This window comes from Notechis scutatus, chromosome 2 (assembly GCF_049901735.1).
Source record: "Notechis scutatus isolate UNSWTSFEM ecotype Mainland chromosome 2, rNotScu1.2, whole genome shotgun sequence".
NCBI lineage: Eukaryota > Metazoa > Chordata > Lepidosauria > Squamata > Elapidae > Notechis > Notechis scutatus.
The window spans coordinates 165,291,295-165,304,612 of NC_142010.1; positions in this window are offsets into that span (position 1 = coordinate 165,291,295).

The window sequence follows — 13,318 nt, forward strand, 5'->3', positions numbered from 1 at the left end:
CAAATCTGAGACTGGAACAACTAGTAACTAACAATACTAGACTTAACAACTGCCTCGATCTCATCTTCTGCAATAGTTTGAATTCAATTTACGGAATACAAATTAAAGAACCCTTTTCCAACAGTGACCACAACATGATTGACTTTTGTCTCAACATACATCCACACAAAAATCATCACAATGACAAAATCCCCAATTATAACTTCAAAAAAGGCAACTATGATCTTATAATCAACAATCTCTCTTCCCTTGATTGGCAATTTCTATTCACTGGATGCAATACTGTTGAAGACCATTACAACATATTCTTACTAGAAATCAAAAGAGCCATCAAACTATATGTACCAATAACAACTCCTAAAACCAGGAAAAACACATTACCCATAACAATAAGGAAGCTTCAATCCAAAAAGAGGTCACTTTGGCAAAAAAAAAACAAATCTGGTCATGTTGCCAACTTCAAAAGCCGATACAAAAATCTATGCCACCAGATAAAAACTGAATGCACTAATTATCACATTAAACAAGAGGAAAACCTTCTATACACAAATTCCACCCGTGCTTTCTACAATTTTGTAAACAACAAACTAAAAGACTCAAGGTCCATCCCACCCCTGAAAGGACCTAATGGCAAAGACTACAACGATGACACCATCAAAGCAAACCTCTTTAACACATTCTTTGGCTCAGTATTTGTAAACAGCAACGGATCAAGCCCAGTACTTCCTAGTTGAACCACAGAAAACTACAATGATCTAATACATATCGATTTTACAGAAGACATTGTTGAAAAAGCACTATGCAATCTAAAACCATCCCTATCTATTGGACTGGACGGAATATGTGCCTACTTCTTAAAAAAGCTATCCACTGCCATCGCCGAACCTCTAAGCATAATCTTTGAAAAATCTTTCAGGACCAGCTCCTTTGCCAAAACTATGGTCACAAGCCATGATCATCCCCATCTTCAAAAAGGGAGACCCCAGCCTAGTTGAAAATTACAGACCAATCTCCTTATGCTGCGTCACCTGTAAAGTCATGGAATCATGGAATTAACCAATCCATTATCCTCCACTTAGAGACAAACAACCTACTCTCTAATAAACAATTTGGTTTCAGAAAAAATCTATCCTGTAAACTGCAACTCTTACACTGCAAAAACATATGGACTATACAACTCGATCAGGGCAAAGCAATAGATGCAATCTATATAGACTTCTGTAAAGCCTTTGATTCAGTGGTACATGACAAACTACTACTAAAACTAAAACCTTATGGTATCTCTGGACACCTACATAACTGGATAGAAGCATTCCTGTCAAACAGACAACAAATGGTCAAAATTGGGAGCGTCCTATCAAATTCTGTACCTGTCAACAGTGGTGTCCCCCCAAGGCAGTGTTTTAGGACCAACTCTCTTCATACTCTACATAAATGACCTCTGTGATCATATTAAGAGCAACTGCATTCTCTTTGCTGATGATGTAAAGCTATTCAACACCACAGACAATACTACTACCCTCCAAAAAGACCTTGACTATGTATCAGATGGTCAATCAAATGGCAACTTCAAATCTCAACAAATAAATGCTCTGTCTTACATATTGGCAAAAAAAAAATCAGAAAATAAAATACAAGCTAAATAGTCAAGACCTTATTGAGGATCCAAACTGTGTCAAGGACCTTGGAGTACTCATCTCAAATGATCTAAAATGCTAGAGCTCACTGTAACTACATAGCCAAAAAGGCATTAACAGTGGTTAATCTAATCCTACGTAGCTTCTTCTCTGGTAATAGCACACTATTAACTAGAGTATACAAAACATTTGCTAGACCTATACTTGAATACAGCTCATCAGTCTGGAACCCATATCATGTATCTGATATTAACACAATTGAAAAAGTCCAGAAATATTTCACAAGAGTTCTCCGCTCCTCTACTCATTGCAGAATACCTTATGCCATCAGACTTGAAACTCTAGACCTAGAAAAATAGAACTATGCCACCTCCGGTCCAATCTAAATATAGTATATAAAATCATACATTGCAATGTCCTACCTGCAAATGAATACTTCAGCTTCAATCATAACAATACAAGAGCACACAATAGATACAAACTCAAGGTTAACCGCACCAAACTTGACTGCAGAAAATATGACTTCAGCAACAGAGTGATCAATGTTTGGAATACTCTACCTGACTCTGTGGTTTCTTCCCCAAACCCCAAAAACTTTAACCTTAGACTGTCTACTATTGACCTCACCCCCTTCCTAAGAGGCCTGTAGGGGGCATGCATAAGCGCACGAATCGTGCGTACTGTCCTTGTCCTATTGTTTCTTTTTATTTTTCTTATAAGTATCTATCTCATGCATTCAAAACTATGTTTATTCTTATACCTGTATCTTGTAAGCAATTGACAAATCAAATAAATACTAAAATACTATTATTAAGATAGAAAAATGCGGGATAGACAGATTTATAGATCTCAAAGTGCAAAGTTCACATATAGATCCCACACATCCCAAGTTATAGAAATATACACTGTTTCATCCTAGTCCAATGTGGAAAGGGAACACTGAGTTACACAAATGATGAAGCAGTACACAATTATTTTGAAATCAATCTCTACACTTCAGTGGAAAACAAGTGTGAGATGAATGCCCAGAATTTAAGTACTAGAGAATTATTGTCAGAATAGGATAAATGAACAAAGAATTGTGAAGTGCTTGGCATTTTGACAGTGTTACACTGATAACATTAATGCTTTCAACTTTTTTTTTTCAATATGCCTGCATTGTGAGATCTCCTGGGGAAGCACTGCTGTATTTATTTTCTCTTGGTGATGGAAAAGAAGTAGTGATATATGCTGTATTAGCAATACAGTAGATGTTGATTTGCAAATAAAGAACATATGTGAGCTACATAGAAAAGGTTTGATTCTATTAACACTCCAAAATTTCCCAGAAGAGTAATTGTTCCATCTCAAGTCCCTAAGGTGGAAAATGTTGCTCCCCCAAATTTCAGAAAATTATTCAGTTCTTCGAGAATCAGAGGGGATTACAACATCAGGATTAAGACTGCCTAAAAGATAATAATATTCCATGTATCGTTTAGGTATTTCTGCAAGGCATGACTGTGGGCAAATATAGATTTGTTGAATTTCTGTCTAGACATGTCTGCCTTCCAGAGATACAGGATATAAATTCACCAGGATTAACCCTATTAAATGATTGGGGAATGACTGTCTGCGTACATTCCTCCCCAGCCAAACATTGACCTGAAAGATCAGGTCAAAAAAAGATGGTGAAGAGACCTTGGGTTGTAACTATCATGATATATTAATCAAATTTGTTCAAATTTTATAGGTTACATGGTTTGGAGTTAAAATGATAACCATTACTGATAATTGTAAAAGGCGGAAGGAATAACCTTGAGGGACAGAGGAATTGCTGCAACCAAGACAGCACTCAGGTAAAAGAAATCTGAATTGGGCCAGAACTGTAACCTGAGAAAGCATCTCAGACAAGTCTCTCCCTAATTCTCACAAAGATAAACAGAGGGAGTGGGAAGCAAGACTTGCAAGATCCTATTATTGTAACCTTAGAAATAAAAGTAGCATTAGCATGCATAAATTTGGTTTCTGGTCTATCTTGAAGGGCTGACAGTAATACTCGTGTCTTTGGCAAACTTTGGCAAACAGTGTCTGAAAACAAATCTTAAGCAGAATGATAGTTTTATCACTCAAGAACATTAACTTTAGTTGGGATTGTTGGGTTAAGCCTTCTTGTTCACCAACACACAGCTTCAGTCTGGCACAGGTGACAATGAGTTCCAGGGAATCTAGAAGGGAAGAATGAGTCCAGCTCTGCCCATGAATGAATGCCTTTCTCTGGTATAATCAGAGACTAAACTTGTCCCCCATGTGCCGTTACTGTTTGTAAGGCATTAGTAAGCTGACAGATGAAGGGGTGATTTATGTATTGTCACTCTATTAATAAGATAATTCTTAAAGATATCTACTTTTTCTGTTGTAGGAATTAAAGTTATCCAACTCCTTTTATCTGTGTACTTTTTATACTTCCCCCGAATATGGTACATCGAGTGCAGGAATTCTGGCTGGCAACTAAATTTTGAAAAAGGAAGCGGACTTTTGACAATTTAAATTTCTATTAAAAATCCAAGGTAGTTGCCAGCCAGCTGCTATGGTTAAAGTCAGAATTAATAGGGAGGTGTGGTTTTTTTCTTCTCTGCTTACTGGGCAAATTGTACCATGATCTGCTTTGAGGCTTTGGGTTGCTTCTTTTGCTGACTTGTCCAGGTGCAGCTATTCTTGGAATTGTCAAGAGAGAAACCCAGGTTATTTACCCAAAAGGAAAACAAAGTTCACGAGAAATGCTGGCAGGACATTAAGATGGCAGTGAAGAGGGCTGTGGCATTTCACCTTCAACCTGATCAGCAAATGGGATCTTAATCATTCTAGTAACCTCATCTGCTCACTTCTTTGTAGCACATATAAATAAGCTGGGAAATGTGGGGTATGAATATAGGCAGGTGAAAACAAGAGCAAGTTTTTTTCATCCTGACACTCCTCTCATTGACATTCAAGTCCTCTCCATATAGTGGGATACTAAGGACCCTAACCTTTTGTCTCAAAATAATAACATTCTGATTGATTCTGTACATACAAAAATGCATGAATTGTTTCATACAAATACAGCATCCCTTGTCTTCCACACACAGAGATACTGTACGTCCTTTGATTTTGAAGGTAGAACTTTGCAACAAGATTGATTGAAAATAAATGTTGTGCTGGCTTCCTTAGCTGTTGCATTTTGTTACAAAATCATCCTATGGATCATACCTTCAATGTTGTAGTGAATCATTTTTAAAAATCTTAGGAAAAGCAGATATTCTTGGTTACTTCTGAAGTCTCAGCAGACCCCCATAATTCCCACACTATATATTTTTGACCAGCCTACCAAACATTATACAACCCTTCAAAATACATTCTGACACTTCTCCAAAAGTTTGCATGCAGCAAAAATCTTGTCAATTGTTCCATAACTTCTACACCCAGCAGCTGCAGATGAGAGACCAGACAATTCAGCAGAATGCTTGCATGGATTTTCCTGCAATGAAGAGCATTGGGATTCCCACATGCAGTGGTCAAATATCCTACATCAGCATCAGTATTATACTATAGTAGTAGTAGTATTACTATCAACAAAACATATCCATGGCAAGAACTCAAGAAAATCAAGGTGGTTGGTCACATGTATTTATTTGAATTTTTATCCATCAAAATAAACTTTTGATGGTATGAACATGCAAAAGGGGCAGGGTTTCAAGTAATCTGCTGCCACCGCCATCTTGACTTCTGATTTTTCTTTCTATGCTCCTGACCATTATCATTTTTACCTACATATGTGTTTCTGTGATCCATGTGGCTATATTATTTGTTTATTATTTGTTTATTTGTATATATGTTTATATTATAGGACCCATATTTGTGTGTATGTGAAGTGGCTGTGTGAAAATGAGGTACAAAGAAATGAGGTACAAAGAAAAAAAAATAAGATTCTTGCCTCACTGCCTGTTAATTCATATTGAGTATCCTTTTACCATGGTTAATCTGTGGGAGGGATGTTAGACACATTTCTAGAATTAGACAATACAGAGCAAGAAAAGTACTTATGTTTACATTCATAGTTTTATAACTCATGAATATGAGAATCACTGTCAAACAGAAAGTCACTGAAACAGACATAGACGATGTCTCATAGATTTCAAAATGCAAAAATAGTGTTTAGCTTTTCAGACACAGGATTTTGTCAACAGAATATCTTTTTTCCTCTGAAAAAATCTTAGTGTTGAAGACTACAACAAAAATCTTAGTTTAAGAAAGGATAGAATCAAGTTCACATGAAGTATTAGAACCGTTTTACGAAGCCTTAGTGAGACCATACTTGGAATACCACATCCAGTTCTGGTCACCACATTATAAAAAAGATGTTGATACTCTGGAAAGAGTGCAGAGAAGAGCAACAAAGATGATTAAGAGGCTGGAGGTAAAACATTTGAAGAACTGTTGCAGAAATTGTGTATGTCTAGTTTAGTGAGAAGAATTAGGGATGACATGATAGCAGTGTTCCAATATTTGAAGGACTACCACAAAGAAAAGCAGGTCAATCTATTTTCCAAAGCAACAAAAGGCATGTCAAGAAACAATGGATGGAAACTAATGAAGGAGAGAAGCAACCTAGAACTAAGAAGAAATTTACTGACAGTAAGAACAATAAACCAATGGAACAGCTTGCCTTCAGAAGTAGTGGGTGCCCCATTGCTGGAGGTTTCTAAGAAGAGAACGGACAGCATTTGTCTGAAATGTAAGGGTCTCCTGCTCAAACAAGGAGGTTGGACGAGATGACCTCCAATTCTTTTATTCTATGAAAACCGTTTTGGAGAGATTTAGTGCAAATATAAGAGTTAATATTCTCTCTGGGTGTGTCACTCTTCTCTTCCAATTTGTTGAATAAAGACCGGGAGAAAACTTACAAAATACTCCAGGACCTGAATGGTGCTTTCCTTGCCTTGGACACCCACTGCTGTAACTCATTTTTTAGACCCACTTGGTTGGAAAAGGTTTATATTTCATTTGGATACATAATATCCTAGAAGGAAAAAAGCAAGGAAGCACAATTTTAGTCTGCTTAGTTAGAGCTGAATTTCGTGGTTCTTATAAAGAGGCTTATTACTGAAGCTTTCTAGCCAGATCTTCTGCATATTACTCAGAAGCAAATCCTGCTAAGCTAGGCTCTGGGTGATTTTCTGAATATTTTTGGAAAGCCAGCAGGCTTCATTAAACACAAACTTATAAATGTCTACTCAGAAGCCAATTACATTATGGGAATTATTTTTCCTGGCAAAGAATTTAAAGGTGTAGAACTGAAAAATGAAAAGGGGTCAGGTTTCTGCTTTTTAATTTACCAGACAATTCATTTTTATCACTAGGGGTGTAACTGCCCATGCAAGCTATGGCTTTAACACTGCTGCTGTTGTTGCAAAACTAGGTCCCTGGAGTATCTAGTATTTGCTTCATAAAGGCTGGAACAGTGTGTGTTTTGCTCAAATGCAGAGTTCTTCTCCCTGTGTTTCAGTAATGGGAAAGAACAACTTGAATTACATTGATAAGTGGCAATTTTTTCTTGCTGAATATGAATATGTTTCCAAACAGGGTACAAATTTTGTCATTAAAAAAAGTTGGTTTGGGGAAATTAAGGACACTCCAATTGGAAATTTAAAGCTTAATATTTACCCAATATAACTTGTGAAAACTGTGCTGTACTGTGTGTGTGCTATTATAGATTTAGAAGATGTAGTCCCTGCCTGACCTCTATTGACATAATTGTTATTATTCTGAACAGCTCCTGCTAGTATAGTATTTGTGCAGCTGAAGCTAAAGAAGTGTACAATCACTTTCAAAAGGCAAAGCTCATGGATTTCTGACTGAGGCACACTAATATAATTCACAGTACTGTAAACAGATTTTTGCTACTCTGTGTGTAGGCAGAAACCAAACAGCTCTGGGAACAGTCCACAATCATGTTTTATGAGCTGTGTTAGCTAATTGACCTGGTCTAGCTACCAATTTATTTTTGGAAAAGACAAGTGAGCTAATGCTGTAACTCATTTCTGCCTCAACCCCCCAACAATCTGCTCCACTAGATTCTGAAAGGAGCATCATCATCGTTTATATCTCTTCAAAATCTATTCAGCACATCTGCCTCCAAACAATGAACAGTCAGGCATGTTTTGTTTTGTTTTTTAAAATCAGATTTTAAAGGTACCTAGCCTGAAATCTCCTGCACACTTAACCTCATCAAGAAGTCTTAACATGTCTATAAATAAATTTCATCCTTTTGGATAAGAATAAAGGTTCAGCTGTATGTTTTTACATATATGGATGGAAGACATTCTTGCCAGCTAGAGCAGAGGTCTCCAACCTTGGCCACTTTAAGCCTGGTGGACTTCAACTCCCAGAATTCCCTAGCCAGCAAAACTGGGAGTTGAAGTCTGCCAAGCTTAAAGTGGCCGAGGTTGAAGGCCTCTATGCTAGACAATGAAAGAACAGAAAAAGTTTTTCCCCTGATTCTGAATCTGGCCATTAAATTATATTACGTTACCTTTAAAGTATACTGGACCAAATTGGGCATTCTGGAGTTGGCATGCAAATTAGATCAGCTGGACTTTGCCTGCATAAAAAATTATGCATGAAAGAGATCTGTATATAATGACTGAATGCAGGTGCAAATCTGCTGTGATGGGTTGAAAACAATCAAAACTAAGATGAGGGCATAAATTAAGGCAGGGTTGATTTCCTAGCCATATTCATTACAAAAGTATCCAACTATGCCTCTCATTGCCCTCCATTGCATAGAATTGCTTCTATTTACAGATCCCTGATTATATTGCTCGGGGTAAAATTCTGAATGTCAGTCTCTATCACTGTAGGAATATCATAAATACCAAATGTATTAACATTGTTAAATATTAAAAGTGGTGCACTATCAAGCTCATATTTTCAAAACTGAAATTCCATGTTCATTTTTACAACACAGAACAGTTATATAAATAAGAAATCTCTTCTAAATGCAACTCCAAGATGTAGGGGTCATATCTCCCTGTTGGTTTCAAGTGTGAATGTGTGTGTCTATGGGTAACTATAAAAGATATCCAGGATTTCCCAAGTCTGGAATACTAATTGTTTAAATAAGCACTGGTTATTGAATACTAGAGTGGCTCAGGCTCAGTGGTTAAGACACTGGACTTGTCAGCACCATCCTTGCCCCAGCTCCTGCCAACCTAGCAGCTCTAAAGCATCAAATGCAAGTAGATAAATAGGTACCACTTCAGTGGGAAGCACTCCATGACATCATGATGACCACATGACCATGAAAATGTCTTTGGACAATGCTGGCTTACTGGCCCTTGAAACAGAGATGAGCACTGCCCCCGATAGTTGGCAATGGGACTCAGCCTAGTACTAAGCATGAAAAGCCCAAAAGGCAAAGAAAGCTTTGAGCTGCAGAACATATAAAGGGTTGCATCCTTATTTTATCAAAGGGAAATCAATCGTAGATACTTCAGATTGGTGTGCCATAAAGATTTTTTTTAACTAGCTCTGAAGTATCAAGGGCCTGGGAACCTCAGTTCAGGTTGAGTCAGATGACAGAAGGAACCAGAAAAAATGCAGAGGAAGAAAAGAAAGAGGGTGGAATTAAATACACAATTTAAGTCCTAGGGTCACAACTGGGGCCAGAATTTCCATTGGTAAGCATGATGTCGCATGACCACATCCCTTAGCAATAACAATCCCCATAACACCTTGTTGTCATTATTAACTGAGAATCACAGATTGTTAAATAAATACCACACTGATCCAAGCCCTCCCAGTCCCAAGCCTCAGTTAGATAAGGCACTACGTCTAACTTCTCCCACCCACCAACTTCCTTCCATCTTTGCCTTTTTGGCCATTCCATATCCTGCTTTGCAGGGTAGCAAGCAGCCCCAGAACTGCATGGCTCTAGGGCTGGTTGCCACACTGCAGCTCAGGGATTTCTTGGGGTACGGCAGCTCTGGGGCAGTAAGAAGCCCCAGAACCATAGTGCTGTGCAAAACTCAGCCCTAGTACAGCCCAGCAGCCCAGAATAAAGCAGCCACTCAAGGAAGCCCCAGCACTGTGGTACAAAGCTGCTGCCTCAGGAGACCCCAACGGCACAGTGCAAAGCCACTTGCTCACCACTACAGCCCAAAGCCACTGCCTCGGGAATCCCCAGCTGCTCCAGCCTAGCTGCCCTCACTGCCACCCTACATTCCCATTATCCTGGTGTGCCATCCCTGGTTTTTTGCAAGGCAGCTCTGACTGCATGAAGTCATCTTCCCCAGTCTTGCAAAGAAACCACCATGTGAGGCCTGAAAAGAAAGCCTCATACAGCAGCCAGCCATACCTGGTTAGCAGGTAGGAGCAAGAAAACAGAGGAAGTCAGCTAGGGCTGCAGAGTGCCAGCAACCAAAAGGGCATGCATGGGGTGAGATAGGCAGGTGGGGAAACTTGCAATGCTGGTCATAAGGCCATTTGTTCAATGCTGTGATAGCTTCAGATGGTTGTGAGTCAAGAACTATCTGCATTTGGGGAAGAAGCAAAGACAATGGTAGCCTGTATACTTCCCCTTGTGTATGGCTCATTCCACCTGTTATCCCTGCTCTGCCTTCAGGGAGCTGTCCAGCTCATAGCCCCACAGCCATACTTGTCACCAGCCACTGCTGGCCCTGAAAAGGAATCGTTTTAAGTTATCAGAGTAAAATCCAGATCTTTTTTATGACAATGTATATACTCCATATATTGTGTGGTGGAGTGTCCATCAGAAGATGTGTCAAAAAAAGGCAGGATGGCAGTCATGGTTATGTGGTGTCCCTTGGCCCTGTCGTCTCCACTGCAATAGAGCTAAAATGGTGGAACAAGAATATTGCTAGGAACAAGGAAGGACAAGGATGTGCTCTCCATGGTATAGCTTCCTCCTCTTGCAATAGTCACTCAGACCAAGATTAAGAGCAGTTTCCCAACTAGCATCCATCCTCTAGACCAATTTATGCCAGAGTTCTGCCTGGAGTTTGATTTACATGTTGATAAAGAGGTACCACAACATTTCTTTTTTTATGGGGTTTTAGTCTGCAGCTGGTTTAGTTCTTAATTCTTACTGCAACAATGTGCTGTTATTTAGATAGATGTCCTAACGATTGTTTTGAATGTTATGGCTCATGTGAATATTGAAGCTCTGTCTTTCATTCATGTTCTTAAATTGCATTGTTACATTAATTCCTTGAAGTTGGATTTCATTATTTTGTTCTGCAGCTAGTTACACGTGCATAAAAAATAAAACAAATGCAACTACTACTGCTATATGGCCTGAAGGCTACAGCAATCTATTACTATGGCATGCTCATTTTCCTCCTATAATTGACAGAGCCAAGGTATTTTATATTACAGGTAACTTCCTCCATATGTTACTCCTGTGGTTCTCAACGTTTGTTTTATAACTAATTTTTTATTCCATTTTTCATTTAAAGTTATCATATATCACATCTTCCTTAGAGTAGAACTCCTATATAAAATATGCCTTCTTGGCCTCATGCTTAATAATGTTTAGTTGGATATGACTAATGAGGGTTTTTATTATTTTTAATCTTGAAGATATTTCACTGACAGTTATTGCTGTAAGTATTATTTGTTGAGAATTTTACTACTATGGTTTGGTAGCCAGTTAATGCTACTATTCTGAACTCTTTTTTGTTATAATTCATGATATATTAGCAGAATTGTGCCATTTCTTGATTATGACCTTACATTTTATTGGGTTTATTTAATTTCTTTTTAAAAGATTTCCAAATGCAAAACCAATTTCCTTATCTAAATGGTGCTTTTAGCTATTCCACTGTCTGATTCCTGGGCTTAAGGAGAAACTCTGTAGAGATTCTCAGACATTCTTAGAAATTGTAGCCAAGAAGTGAAAATGCATCCAAATGTGGATATTATCCATTGCTTTCAATGAGGCGTTACAGATGTCTCTTGCAACAGGGTACAATTTAAATTCCTCCATTTAATCAGTGACAGATTTGAGCAAGAACTAGCTCATCTAACCACTTCAATTTTTTTTTCCTAATGGAAAATTAATTAGATAAGAATTGATAAAAAAAATCAGGATTTTTCATAACCGTGGAAATGATTTTTTTTCCAATCTATATTGGAAATCAGATGTATCATAATTGGTTTTCTTAGAATTAAACATTTTTGCAGTGCTTTATAATATTAGAAAAATATATTCTAACCCCGGTCTTACAATACGGTCTGGTATAACTAAAGTTGAAAACAGAGAAACAGCTTATATGTCGCTTTGAATCAAGTCAAGAATAACTAATCTCTTTGCTTTCTTCCACCCTCTGAAAGAGGAAATAGTCAGAAAGATAAATCCTAGAAGTCAGAAATAGTCAGAAAGATTTCCTAGAAGCACCATGCTTGGCAAAGTTTGTATCTCAACAGATGTTGAGGTAATTAAAGTATTTTTGTCCCTGATCTTCCAGAGGACTGAAGGATGATGTCACCCCCTCACACACCAAAAAAAAAAAAAAAGACTGAGATCTTCTCTATTATTCCAGGACATTGGATAATGTGCTTAAGTTACAAGAAGGCAGATCTTGAATTAATGTTAGAAAAAACTTCTTAAGAGTGAGAGTTACCCAGAGAGGGGTGAATTCTGCCTCACTAAATAAGTTCACACACAGAGGTTAAGCAGCTGTCTCTCTGGGCTGCTTGAATTTGGATTCCTACACTGAGCTGGACACAGTGGCTTAAGTGTCCTTTCCTGATTCTATGCTAGTTCTATGTGAATTGTGTAACATGCATCTGAGCCTTTCCCCACCCCCCCTAACTTATATGGATTGGAGCTAGGATATGATGAGAAGCTGGCTTTCTCAGTGTACACACACCAGTGGTGGGATTCAAAAAAAATTACTACCTATTCTGTGGGCGTGGCTTGGTGGGTGTGGCATGGCTTGGTGGGCGTGGCTTGGTGGGCATGGCAGGGGAAGGATACTGTAAAATCTCCATTCCCTCCCCACTCCTGGGGGAAGGTTACCACCGTTTCTCCGAACTACTCAAAATTTCCACTACTGGTTCTCCAGAACTGGTCAAAACCTGCTGAATACCACCTCTCTCTCTCTCTCTCTCTCTCTCTCTCTCTCTCTCTCTCTCTCTCTCTCACACACACACACACACACACACACACACAAAATTAAAGAAGAGAAGGAAAAAACTTACTGGTTCCAATGAAAGGATTTTGTCTCTTTTTTAAAGAATCCCCCTTATTAAGGACATTTTTAACTCCTGCTCCTCCCCATCTACATAAGTTTTGGACATCATAAGTTCACAATGATTCTTCTTGCTTCCCACTTCTTCTTGCTCTGAAGCCCCACACACCAAGATACCAGTTTGAGACACAGAAATGTTCCCTGCAATGGTGGGAAGAGATAAAATAAGAATGCATATGGAGCCAATAAGAACACCAAAAGAACATGAAGAGTTTTAACCTTTACATGGTTGCAGGTCAATCAAACAGTTCAATATTAAAATGACAAAAGAAGGTAATGGAAGCAAATATAAAGAGGTACACATTAAAGCACGCGGAGAGAGAGAGACACACACACAAACACACATCAGAAAAGGGCTGCATTTACAAGCTGATGGGGTGGCTGAATGAGCAG